At 40.1% G+C, this 11,214-nt stretch overlaps 1 pseudogene; it reads left to right on the top strand.

Moving 5' to 3' along the window:
* The first annotated feature begins 2,429 nt into the window (after positions 1-2,429).
* LOC114087807 (small ubiquitin-related modifier 2 pseudogene) lies at positions 2,430-2,813 on the top strand (annotated as a pseudogene).
* The last annotated feature ends 8,401 nt before the right edge of the window (positions 2,814-11,214 follow it).

Genomic DNA, 11,214 nt, shown 5'->3' on the forward strand with positions numbered 1-11,214 from the left:
AAATAAAGATATTGTGCCCAACTACAGCTAAAAAATACATATTTAAAAAAATATTTTGTTTGGACACAGGGTCTCACTCAGTTTCTTAAGATCTTGCTAAGTTGTTGAGACTGGCCTTGAACTCACAATCTTCCTGCCTCAGCCTCCTGAGCCACTGGGATTACAGGCATGCACCACCATGTCTGGCTTATTTTACTTTTTGAAGATGAAAAATTGAGAACCCTGGGCATTCCAATGCCTGCACAGTGCTTGTACCTGAGTTCCTGAACATTCTAGTGGAAGATGCTATACTAGGATACTGAGGGCTTATGACTGAACAAAGAGAAACTCAGTGGTGACTCATTGAGCTGGCAGGTCAAGAACAGAAACCAGAAGAACTCATCACATGGCTTCTGTCCACAAATACACATGCATGCACGCACGCATACAAACACAGACACGCGCAGGCAGTGTCATATGCAAAGTATTACCTATTGTTATAATTATCTAATTTCCATAACAACATGACAACAAGCATACCAGCACTGTACCAACTAAGTGCCCAAAGTATTTATAAACACATTCCATTACTCTAGCAGGATGGCTGGACCAGGTGCTGGGATGGCAGTGCCTTCCAGAAAGCAAGGCTGCCAACTCTCCTAAAATATGAGGCTGTTTAATATATATATATATATATACACACACACACACACACACACACACACACACATGCAGAAAGAAAAAAAAAGAAGTAAATTCTGCTTCGAGAAAATCCATAGTAAAAGGCCCAATTAGGTATTTCTGTTCAATTCCCGAAGACAGATTCCAGGCCATGACATTGCATATATTTCTGGTAAATCTACAGGTACCTAATTAGCAAACTCCTGAATTGAGGTTTTAAAATTTGCAAATGCAGGTTCATCAAATTTTTAAAGAACAAATCAACTAGAAGAAAGTACAGTTGTGGAAAAAGGGTGGACTTTGGATTCAAACAGACCAGAGAGTTCATAGCCAAGTTCTACACTCGTCTTGCATATGTATATGCCCTAATCTTCAAGGTGGAAAATGGACATAATGATGGTGTGAGGGTCATTTGTCATTTTGGTCATTGCATTAGTCTGTTTTCTGTTGCCAGTAGCATAATACCCAGACTGGATGAGTTATGAAGGAAGTTTATTTTGGCTCATGGTTCTGCAGGTGCAAGGTCAAGCGGCTGCATCTGGTAATAGCTGCCTTGCGGGTTGATTACCAAGTCGGTGAAGGACATCCCATGTCAAGAAACAGGAAGTGCATGGTCTCCCTCTTCTTATAAAGCCACCAGGAGTCACTCATAGGGCTCCACCCTAAGGACTTATCCCTGCCACCTTCCAAGGGCCCCACCTCTAAACACCATAGTCTGATTACGTTTCTACCCTCTTGATACCTCACAATGGGGTTAAATTTCCATACAAAAAAACCTTAGAGGATACACTTAAACTATACCCAAACCATAGCCGTGGTCTAGCTTCCTGAATGGTTATCCCATTATTACGCAGAAACCAAAGTGGGAATAATTCGGTGATCCCCATAATACTTTACTACTAAAGACGGAAAGATTCTTTCTTCCCAGAACTTAATGGCTACAGCATGGGCAAAAGACCTAAGCACATTCTGTTGGTTGCTGGCCACCACAAGAAGGTAATCTTGATTCACAGAGCCTGCAATGGTGTCCAAAACTGATGGCACCACCATAGCAACTCATCCCTGTGACATGGTTTTAGCTGTGCCTAGCTTCCTCTATTTCTTTTCCAAGCCTGGTTTTCAGCCTAAAATAGGTTAGGCTCATTCATTAGCTAACTCTACAAGCTACCGAGACTCTCTGGTTTCAATTCCAAGAGCTACCAAGATCCTTCCGGTTTTTTCAGAGTAGGTCACTACTATTTGCCACTGAGAGTCTTGATTAGAACAAATATCCCATGGTTTGTCAGAGAATTAATGAAGATAATTTATATGAGGAGTTGAGCAGAGAGCCACTTACCTTATATGGATCAATGAATTATAGCTACTATTATTAAACTCTTGTTATTTTATGGATTTCCTATTTAAAGGGGCAACAGGTCCTGAGAAACTCAGAGGTTCATGACACGTGTTCATCAAAAATTTTTCAAGGAACAAATTCACATCCAACAAATTTGTTGTACAGGAGCCATTTACTTAGCTAATAAGTGAGCCTAAGACAACCCCTAGTATTTTAAGACCCATGTGAATATTGCTACCCTCTGTTGGTAAGTCAGGATCCATTCAGGAAAACAAGAGTCCATTCCAGATGGTTTAAGAGAATGAATTTCAGGCTGGGGCTGTGGCTCAGTGGTAGAGTGCTCACCTCTCACGTGTAAGACCTTGGGTTCGATCCTCAGCACCACATAAAAATAAATAAGTGAAATAAAGGTATTAAAAATATTTAGGTTCGGTGCGGACCTAGTACCTCTTTTGTGAAGCGGCAGCTGAGGAGACGCCGGCGCTCGCCATGACCGACGAAAAGCCCAAGGAAGGAGTCAAGACTGAGAACAAGGATCATATTAACTTGAAGGTGGCGGGGCAGGATGGTTCTGTGGTTCAGTTTAAGATTAAGAGGCACCACTTAGTAAACTAATGAAAGCACATTGTGAACGACAGGGTTTGTCGATGAGGCAGATCAGATTCCGATTTGACGGGCAGCCAATTGATGAAACAGACACACCTGCACAGTTGGAAATGGAGGATGAAGATACAATTGATGTGTTCCAGCAGCAGACAGGAGGTGTCTACTAAAAAGGGAACCTGCTATTTTACTCCAGGACTCTGTTCGTACAGACCAAGAATACATTCTCAATTAGAAAACTGCAATTTGGTTCCACCACATCCTGACTACTACAGTATAGTTGTCTTTATTCTTTCATTTTCCCCTTCCCCATTCCTTTATTGTACATAAAGTAACTGGTGTATGTGCACAAGCATATTGCATTTTTTTAAACTAAATGGCCAATGATATGTTTTGATGGACATCAAATGGAGATGGGATGGGTAAAAATACTGGTTCTGTGAAAATATCCCCTTTCTCCATTAGTGGCATGCTCATTCAGCTCTTATCTTTATATTCCAGTAAGTTATTTTGCTCTCACTGTTTTAACAAAAAACAAAAAAACAACAACAACAACAAAAAAAAAACCTGAACAACATAAAAATCCTTGCATACCTTGTTCGATTGGAGAATTTTAATGTTTTTCATTTATCATTGTAAAACCAAGGACAATTTTATAACTTTTTTGTACGTAGCTGTTACATGTAGGGCAATCTGTCTTTAAGTAGGGGTAAATTACTCTTAAAAAAGATTCCTAGATAGTTTTCCCTTCAAGTCAAGCGTCTTGTTGTTTAAATAAACTTCTTGTTTAAAAAAATATTTAAAAAATAAAGATAGGAGATCAAATTAAAAAAAAAAAAAAAGAGTGAATTTCATAGGGAGAACAAATGACAGAGAACAAATGACATACAGGTTAGAAGAGCTTAAAGTCCTACCATGGGATGGTGAAACAATCCAGATAATAGAATCATTGGCAAGGTGCTGCCATCCCTAGAGCTAAAATATAGACAAAAACAGAGGCCACAGAAAAAGGGACTGAGTTATGAGCAGGAGGTAGAACATAGAGACCAGCTGCCATTAGAGTTGTTTTCCCAAAGTATGTTAAGGGGGATAGATGGGAATGAGGGCTTCCTCCTTCTTCCCACCTTACTCCCTCCCTCCAGGGCTACCCATTAGCTAAACTAGCTTGAAGCCAGTTGCAAGGGAGCCTGGGAGATGTAGCATTCAGGGAAGGGAAGAGAAAGGATCTTCTAGCAAGCTGGACATAATTAGCACAATTAATTTTATTAAGGACAAGTATCTTAGACTGTGCAGGCTTCTATAACAAAATACCAAAAGACTGGGCTGCTTATTTTATTTCCCACAATTCTGGTGGCTGAGAAGTCCAAGGTCAAGGCACCAATAAGATTCAGTGTCTTGTGAAGGGCCTCTTCCTGGTTCATAGATGGCACCTTTATGCTGTATCTTTGCATGGTGTAAGGGGCAATGGAGCTCCTTTGGACCTCTTTTGTAAAGGTACCAATCCCATTCATGAGAATTCTATGCTCATAATCTAATCACTGCTAGTCCCATCTCAGTGGGGATTAGGTTTCAGCATGTAAATTTGGGAGGCACATAAACATCCAGACAACAGTAATAAGAAAGAGTCATTTGCATTTTTAAAAGTTATATTTGATGCCATTTTATCAGAGAACTACACTGATAGTTGCTAATTGGGGTATTCAAGAAATATTCCAAGAAAATGTCATGGGTTTGCAATAATTCCTCATTCAACAATTATTCATTCAATTAACAACTACTGATTAAGTAACTAGTATGTTCTAAGTTCTTTGCCAGGTGCTGGGGACAAAATAAGTTGACTGAGACAGACACAATTCCTTTTCATAAAACTACAACTTAGCAGAGGAACTGTTCTTACAATGCCTAGCTCAATGCTTGGCACTTATGAAGCACTCAGCAAATGCTTGCTGTATAAATAACTCTAAGAGAGCCAGGCGCAGTGGCTCAAACCTGTAATCCCAGCAGCTCAGGAGGCTGAGGCAGGAAGATCATGAGTTCAAAGCCAGCCTCAGCAAAAGTGAGACGCTAAGCAACTCAGTGAGACCTTGTCTCTAAATAAAATACAAAATAGTGCTGGGGATGTGGCTCAGTGGCCGAGTTCTCCTCAGTTCAATTCCTAGTGCCAAAAACAAAACAAAAACAAACTCTAAGTGAATAAAGAAGGTGTTGTTTATCACTCCACCCATCCGCACCATTATTACTGAGTGAAAGAAAAGGTGAAAATAAGAACTATAAATGACATTTTAATTACCAAATAGGAATGAAAAAAGTCTTAAGAAAAAAGATTGGCTGGGGGTGTAACTCAATCTTAGAACATGTACTTAGTATGCACAGGTCCTAGGTTCAATCTTCAGTCCAAAGAGGGGAAAAAAAAAGTATTAGAATTGGAATGTGGCTCTTTGCTTTTACATAATCAATTTAAAGGCATTCTTATTATTTATTATGTGCTGGATATCAGGAGGTACAGGGAAAATAACAAATGAAAAGAAAAGCATGATAATTGCTCTCATGAAACTCCCAGTCCAGTGAGAAGACAGGTAAAATAAATGGGCTATTTAACTATCAGTAACAAATGCTCTTCATGGCTAAGAGCATGGATATGAAGTCAGGCATGGTCCTAGCGCCAACTCTGTCACTTATAAACCATATGACATTGGGAAGGATATTTCAGCTCAGCTTCAGTTTCATCCATAAAATAGGCTAATACTAATAATAACTGTTTTAGTATTAAGATGATACATGTGGGATGGAGTTGTGGCTCAGTAGTAGAGTGTTCACCTAGCATGTGTGAGGCACTGGGTCTGATCCTCAGCAACACATAAAAATAAAATAAAGGTTATTGTGTCCACCCACAACTAAAAAATAAATATTTTTTTAAAAATGATGATGCGGGGCTGGGGATGTGGCTCAAGTGGTAGCGCGCTTGCCTGGCATGCATGCGGCCCAGGTTCGATCCTCAGCACCGCATACAAACAAAGATGTTGTGTCCGCCGAAAACTAAAAAATAAATTAAAAAATTCATTCTCTCTCTCTCTCTCTCTCTCTCTTTAAAAAAAAGATGATGCATGTGCTTAGTCATGTTAGTGCTCAATAAATGTTATTATTATTAACAAATAATAAATTATGTTAAGAACAATTGTTGAAAAACTCACATAATTATCCAAAAACTTGGAAATAGGTAAAAGGATTTCTGGATGCCCTTTTGCTATAGAGCTTTCTAGAGCAATGTAGTGGCAGGTCTGAACAAGAACTAACGTATCCTCTAGGACTGTGAATGTTTGTGGGACTCAACATTTACTATTTATTTGTTCAGATATTTTACAACTTTGATTTCCTGACAAGTGATATTGATGCAAATAATTCTTGTCTGTTGCCAGTACAAGTTATTTATGTTTTGCAGAAAAGGTAATCCCAAATGTTACTGTTTTTTTTTTTTTTTAACTCTGTGTGACATTAGCCAACTTTGTATCTCACACAGTAATCTTATTCTAAGATTTTAAAAAATTCATTCTTGATGAGATATATAAACCCCCTACTTCTCAGCATTGCTTAAACTGGTTTGACCACTTTATGGTTATCTCTTTCATTGTGTGCAAAAACAGTTTTTCTTACCCGTGGTTGTTCTGTTTTATATCATTTATGTTTTGAATTTTTTTGAAAATTATACCTTGATAGATAGAAGTCAATTCTAGGCACCATGTAGGAGGAGCAGGTGATGCAGACCTGAGGACCAGGCAGGATTTCCCAGAGAGAGTAGCATCGGAGCAGAGATATGCATAAGATGTTCTCGGATGACCTCAATAGATTTAAACTCAGGCTCATAGATGTAGAATTTGGGTCAAATTCATCTCTGGAAAACAAAGCTGATGTTAGCAACTGACTTGGAAGAAATTCAGCCCTTCTTAGCCAAAAAAATCTGGATTGCTTTAAACTACCTCACTGATGGTTTTACAGTTTTTTAAAATGGCAGTAAATGGCTTACTTCAGTACCACAGGAACATGCAAACTGCGACATTCATCATTTCTAGCAAAGGAGGCAAGAAGCTCACTTCAGAGTCTAGATTTAGATAGTTCAGGGAAATTTCCTCAGAGACCGTTGTCAGAAAATAACCCTTTTTGCCTACCTTTAAGTCAATCTGTGTTCTTTTATAGATTATCTGTATCATAGTAGGTTCTCAGTGCTGTATACGGTTGGCCCTCCAAATCCACAAGTTTTGCACCAAAAATATTCAAAAGAAAAAAATGTGTGCTGAATATATACAGATTTTTTTTCTTGTCATTATTCTCTAAAATAGTACTATCCGTAGTTACATAGCATTTATAATGTATTAGGTATCACAAGCAACCTAGAGATGATTTAGAGTACAGATGAGAAATATGTAAATCATATGCAAATTATATGCATATTGATTGATAAGAAGATGTTTTAGGCAGACTTTCAAATATTGCTTGACATGCAGAAATCACTAATCACCTGGCAGGGAAATCATTAATAGGAGGAAACTTAACTCTGAACAACTTGCATGACAACTTCCTTTTTCATTTACCAGGAAATACACAAAGAAGTCAGAGAGCTAATGGTGAAAATTAAAAATGAAATGTATTCCTTTATCTCTGTTTAAATTGCAGAGAGATCACTCTATCCTTTAAAGAAGACCAAAAGCTATATGGGAGCTGACCACAGAGTGCCCAGGCAAGCTAAGATAGATTAAGGATCCGTTAGGATTGCCCAGAACCTTGCAAAAAGACTGATTGAGAGTTTCAAATGATTCTAATTATTTACAAAGACACAAAGCAATCTAAGCATTTCCTTTAGGGAATAGGAGCAGGGGTTAAGAGAAATTAGCATTAATTTAATGAAAATAGGGAAGAGGGAAGATTTAGTCAAATAAGCCTAGATTTGCTTTGCATCTCTACCACCTAATAGCTGTGTCAGTTTTGGATAACCTTGCAAAGTCTGAGTTAACGCTCTCTACAAGATGGGAGTAATAATGCCTAAGTAATTGGAAATTCTGTGAAAATAACATGAAATGTATGTACATATGAATACGAGCCAGAGATTGACTGGCCACTCATCATGCCTATTTCCCTTTCCTCTTTGGCACACAGCTTTCTTGATGGTGAGATTTTGATGTGCTACTGGGTTCTGGACAAGGGAATGGCAAGGAAGTGACAGGTGCCTCTTTCTATCTGGGTCCTTAGACACCACTTATCCCAGTCATGGATTGAGTGCAAAGAACACAGGGGCCCTAGAAGAGAGAAGTAATAAATGGAGGGAAACTGTGTTTTTGGATGCTTTTTGGTCAGTAATACCCATTTGGTCTTTATGAGAGTAAGAATTAAACTGTGACTTAAATTTGGGGCAGTTGCTTGTATCATTGTCAAATATATATATATATATATATATATATATATATATATATATATATATATATATACATACACACACACACACACACACACATACACATACATACATGGGTATATAGTTGCATATATACATACTTATCATGTATAGTATATAGCTTATATAAAATAAATAAAACATATTAAAACAAAACTAGTTTTTTTTAAGCAATTACTATGCACCAGGCACTGTTCTAGGCACTAGGGATATAATAGTCAAGGACTTTGGCCCCAGGGAATTTACACTTTTGGTAGGAAGACAGATCATTCACAAATAAACATATATCCTTATTTTTTTAAAAAAAAATATTTTAAAGATGTTGATGGATCTTGATTTTATTTATTTGTATGTGGTGCTGAGAATCGAACCCAGTGCCTCACGCATGCCAGGCAAGCATACTGCCACTGAGCCACAACCCCAGCCCCAAATATATCCTTAATTTTAAGTAGCAATTAAGTGTTGTGGGAAGAAATAATGCCAAACAGAGGGCCTGATGTGACGTGATGAGGGGAGGTGTGTGAGAAGGCGGTCAGGGAAGGATCTTCTGCTGTGCTTTGTAAAGCTGAGGCCGAGACTCTGCAAGCTGCATTTCCCCCGTGCTGGGGACTCCCTGTTTGGGCTCTGCTAAGTGAAGGGGAGGTGGGAGTGTGCTAGGGGAAGGCTCGGAGGCTGCAGAGGAAGGGACCTCTTCCTTTCCTTTGCCATTCCCACATCCAGCCTCCTGGGGACAGTGAAGAAGAGGAGCAATGGGAAGTGGCAATCTGAGAATGGGCTGCTTGATTTGTATGCTTCCCAAAGGGTCCAGTTACTGTCCATGACACAGACATGAGCAGAGCTATCTGAGAAGACTTTCTGGTCCACCATCTGAGCTTCCAACAGGCTCAGGCCACATGTGGCCATTGAGAGCCTGAGATGTGGCTATGGCAGCACCCACACCCAACATCCAGTTTTATTTCACTTTAGTTCCAATTTAAATGACCATAGTGTGATCAGAGACACTGACACATAAACAGATGATTTCAGTAAAGTATAATCTGAAATTCCCTGGTGGCGGGGTGGGCAGCGGCTATAGCTTAGTGGTAGAGCGCTTGCCTAGCATGTGTTCGATGCTCAGCACCATGTAAAAATAAATAACAGTATTGTGTCCATTGACAACTAAAATAAATAAATAAACAAATGAACCCAGGATGCCAAGAGAACTTACAAGAGCTACAGTTAGGCTAATTGAAGAAATATATGGAGATTTCCTGGAAGACCTCCAGGAAGTTGCCAAATCCAGAGATGAATTCTCAGTTGGTGATTCACATGATCCCTGTACTGTTCGAACACCGTCTTCGTGGTCCAGCATGCCCATCGCCTTTTGCGTGTTTCCGTACACCACAGTCTGTTGGTTCATTCCCTACTTCTCAGTCCTTTCTCTCAACCATCCCCTGATCATCCCTTTGGATGATAATCAGCCCTTCAGTGTTTCCGAAAAGTAAGATTCGTCCCTCTTTGTTCTTGTTCTGCCAACATCTTCTCCCCACATACTCCACCCCGCCCCCCCATGACTGCCACGTCTGTTCACGGGCTGGACCTCTCCAAATCTAATCCTTTCTCCCTTTGCATGGTGAGGAATCCACGAGTCACAAAACTTACTTTTGATCACCTCTTGTGCAAGTCTATCTCCATAGTCTGACTTCTCTCTTCCGATCTCCTTCGTGGTTGTCACCTATTTTCTTGGGGCTGCAGGTGACTGATACCACTGCTCCCTTTACACATCCTGTTACGTCACCTGCAGAACCTGGGTGCTGTGGACTGCATCACTCTTCTTTATGGTTGGCATCGGGTGCAATGTTTGGTTCTTCATAAATATTTTGTAAATAAATGAATGAAGGAGCTGGCCCAAAGCTGAGCCTTGGAGAATGAGTTAGCTAGGGGGGGGGGGAAAAGAGTCAGAATGTTCTAGATAAAGGTAAAGCAAAGGCATAGAGGTAAGAAATAGCTTATGTACCTGGGGGGGGAAGCCAGACTTAAAGAGAAACATCAATGGCTCCATTTCACATTATTCAGTTCATTTCTCTTTGAGTAAGACTTGCCAATCCACCACCACCACCACCACCACCACCATCATCATCATTTGGCCATCCTATGGTAAATGAGAGAAAAAAAGAGGAGACTAGTCTGATATTCAGTCCTTAAGCAATGGTTTTGTGCATAGTGGCAGATCTCCACTATTTCCACCTACCACGTTACTGTTCCCGTGTTTTCTAGGGTTTCCCAAGGACAGGAGAGAGATTCACAGAGATCAGTGGCCCTGCTTCCATACCACTTCCCTGGATCATGGACCTCACATGTTGCTCTCTTCCTCCTCCATTGTCCAGTGCCAACAAGACTTCAAGAAATACTAAGTTGGGGCTGGGGATATAGCTCAGTTGGTAGAGTGCTTGCTTGCTTGCACAAGGCCCTGGGTTCAATCCCCAGCACCACAAAAACAAAACTAAACAAAAAAATGAAGTCATCCTCCCCAAAATAGGGCACAGCAATGTTAGAAAATATCATCTTGTTATGGCCCTATTTAACAACTATCAGCGGCTCCCCATTACCCACTAATAAAACCCCGGCTTCTAACACGGATTCCAAAGCCTTTTACTGATTGGAAAGTAACCAACTCTTTTTGCCTTATCACTCCAAAAACTTTCTCTAGTTACTATGATTATGTAACAAACTATCTTCAAAACTTTGTGGCATGAAACATTTCATTATGTTCAGAGATTGTCATGTGCCAGGAATTTGAACAGGACGCAGCAGGGAAGACCTACCTCTGTCCCACAATGTCTGGGACCTCAGCTAGAGGACTTCGAGGCAGAGGGTAAGAACTGATGAAAAGTGCCTGCACTCTTGGGTCTGCTTTTTGATGCTGGGGGAACTCTAACAGCTAGGGCTCCTGTAGCATCTCTCTATGTGGCTTCTCTGTGTGGTCTTTCCTACCTGAGGGCTTCAGGATAACTGAAATCATCATGTGTGGGTCCTCAAGGCACACGTCCTGAGAAGGAAAGCCGGGTGGAAATGGCATCACCTTTTCTCATCCGGTGGAGTCATTTCTACCATGTTCTATCAGTTAGAAGCCTGTCTTTAGCACCAGCCCATATAAAGGAGGAGTGTCAAAACTACTGCAAAATCCCACCAT

Source organism: Marmota flaviventris, chromosome 3, assembly GCF_047511675.1.
Source record: "Marmota flaviventris isolate mMarFla1 chromosome 3, mMarFla1.hap1, whole genome shotgun sequence".
In the NCBI taxonomy this organism is placed as follows: domain Eukaryota; kingdom Metazoa; phylum Chordata; class Mammalia; order Rodentia; family Sciuridae; genus Marmota; species Marmota flaviventris.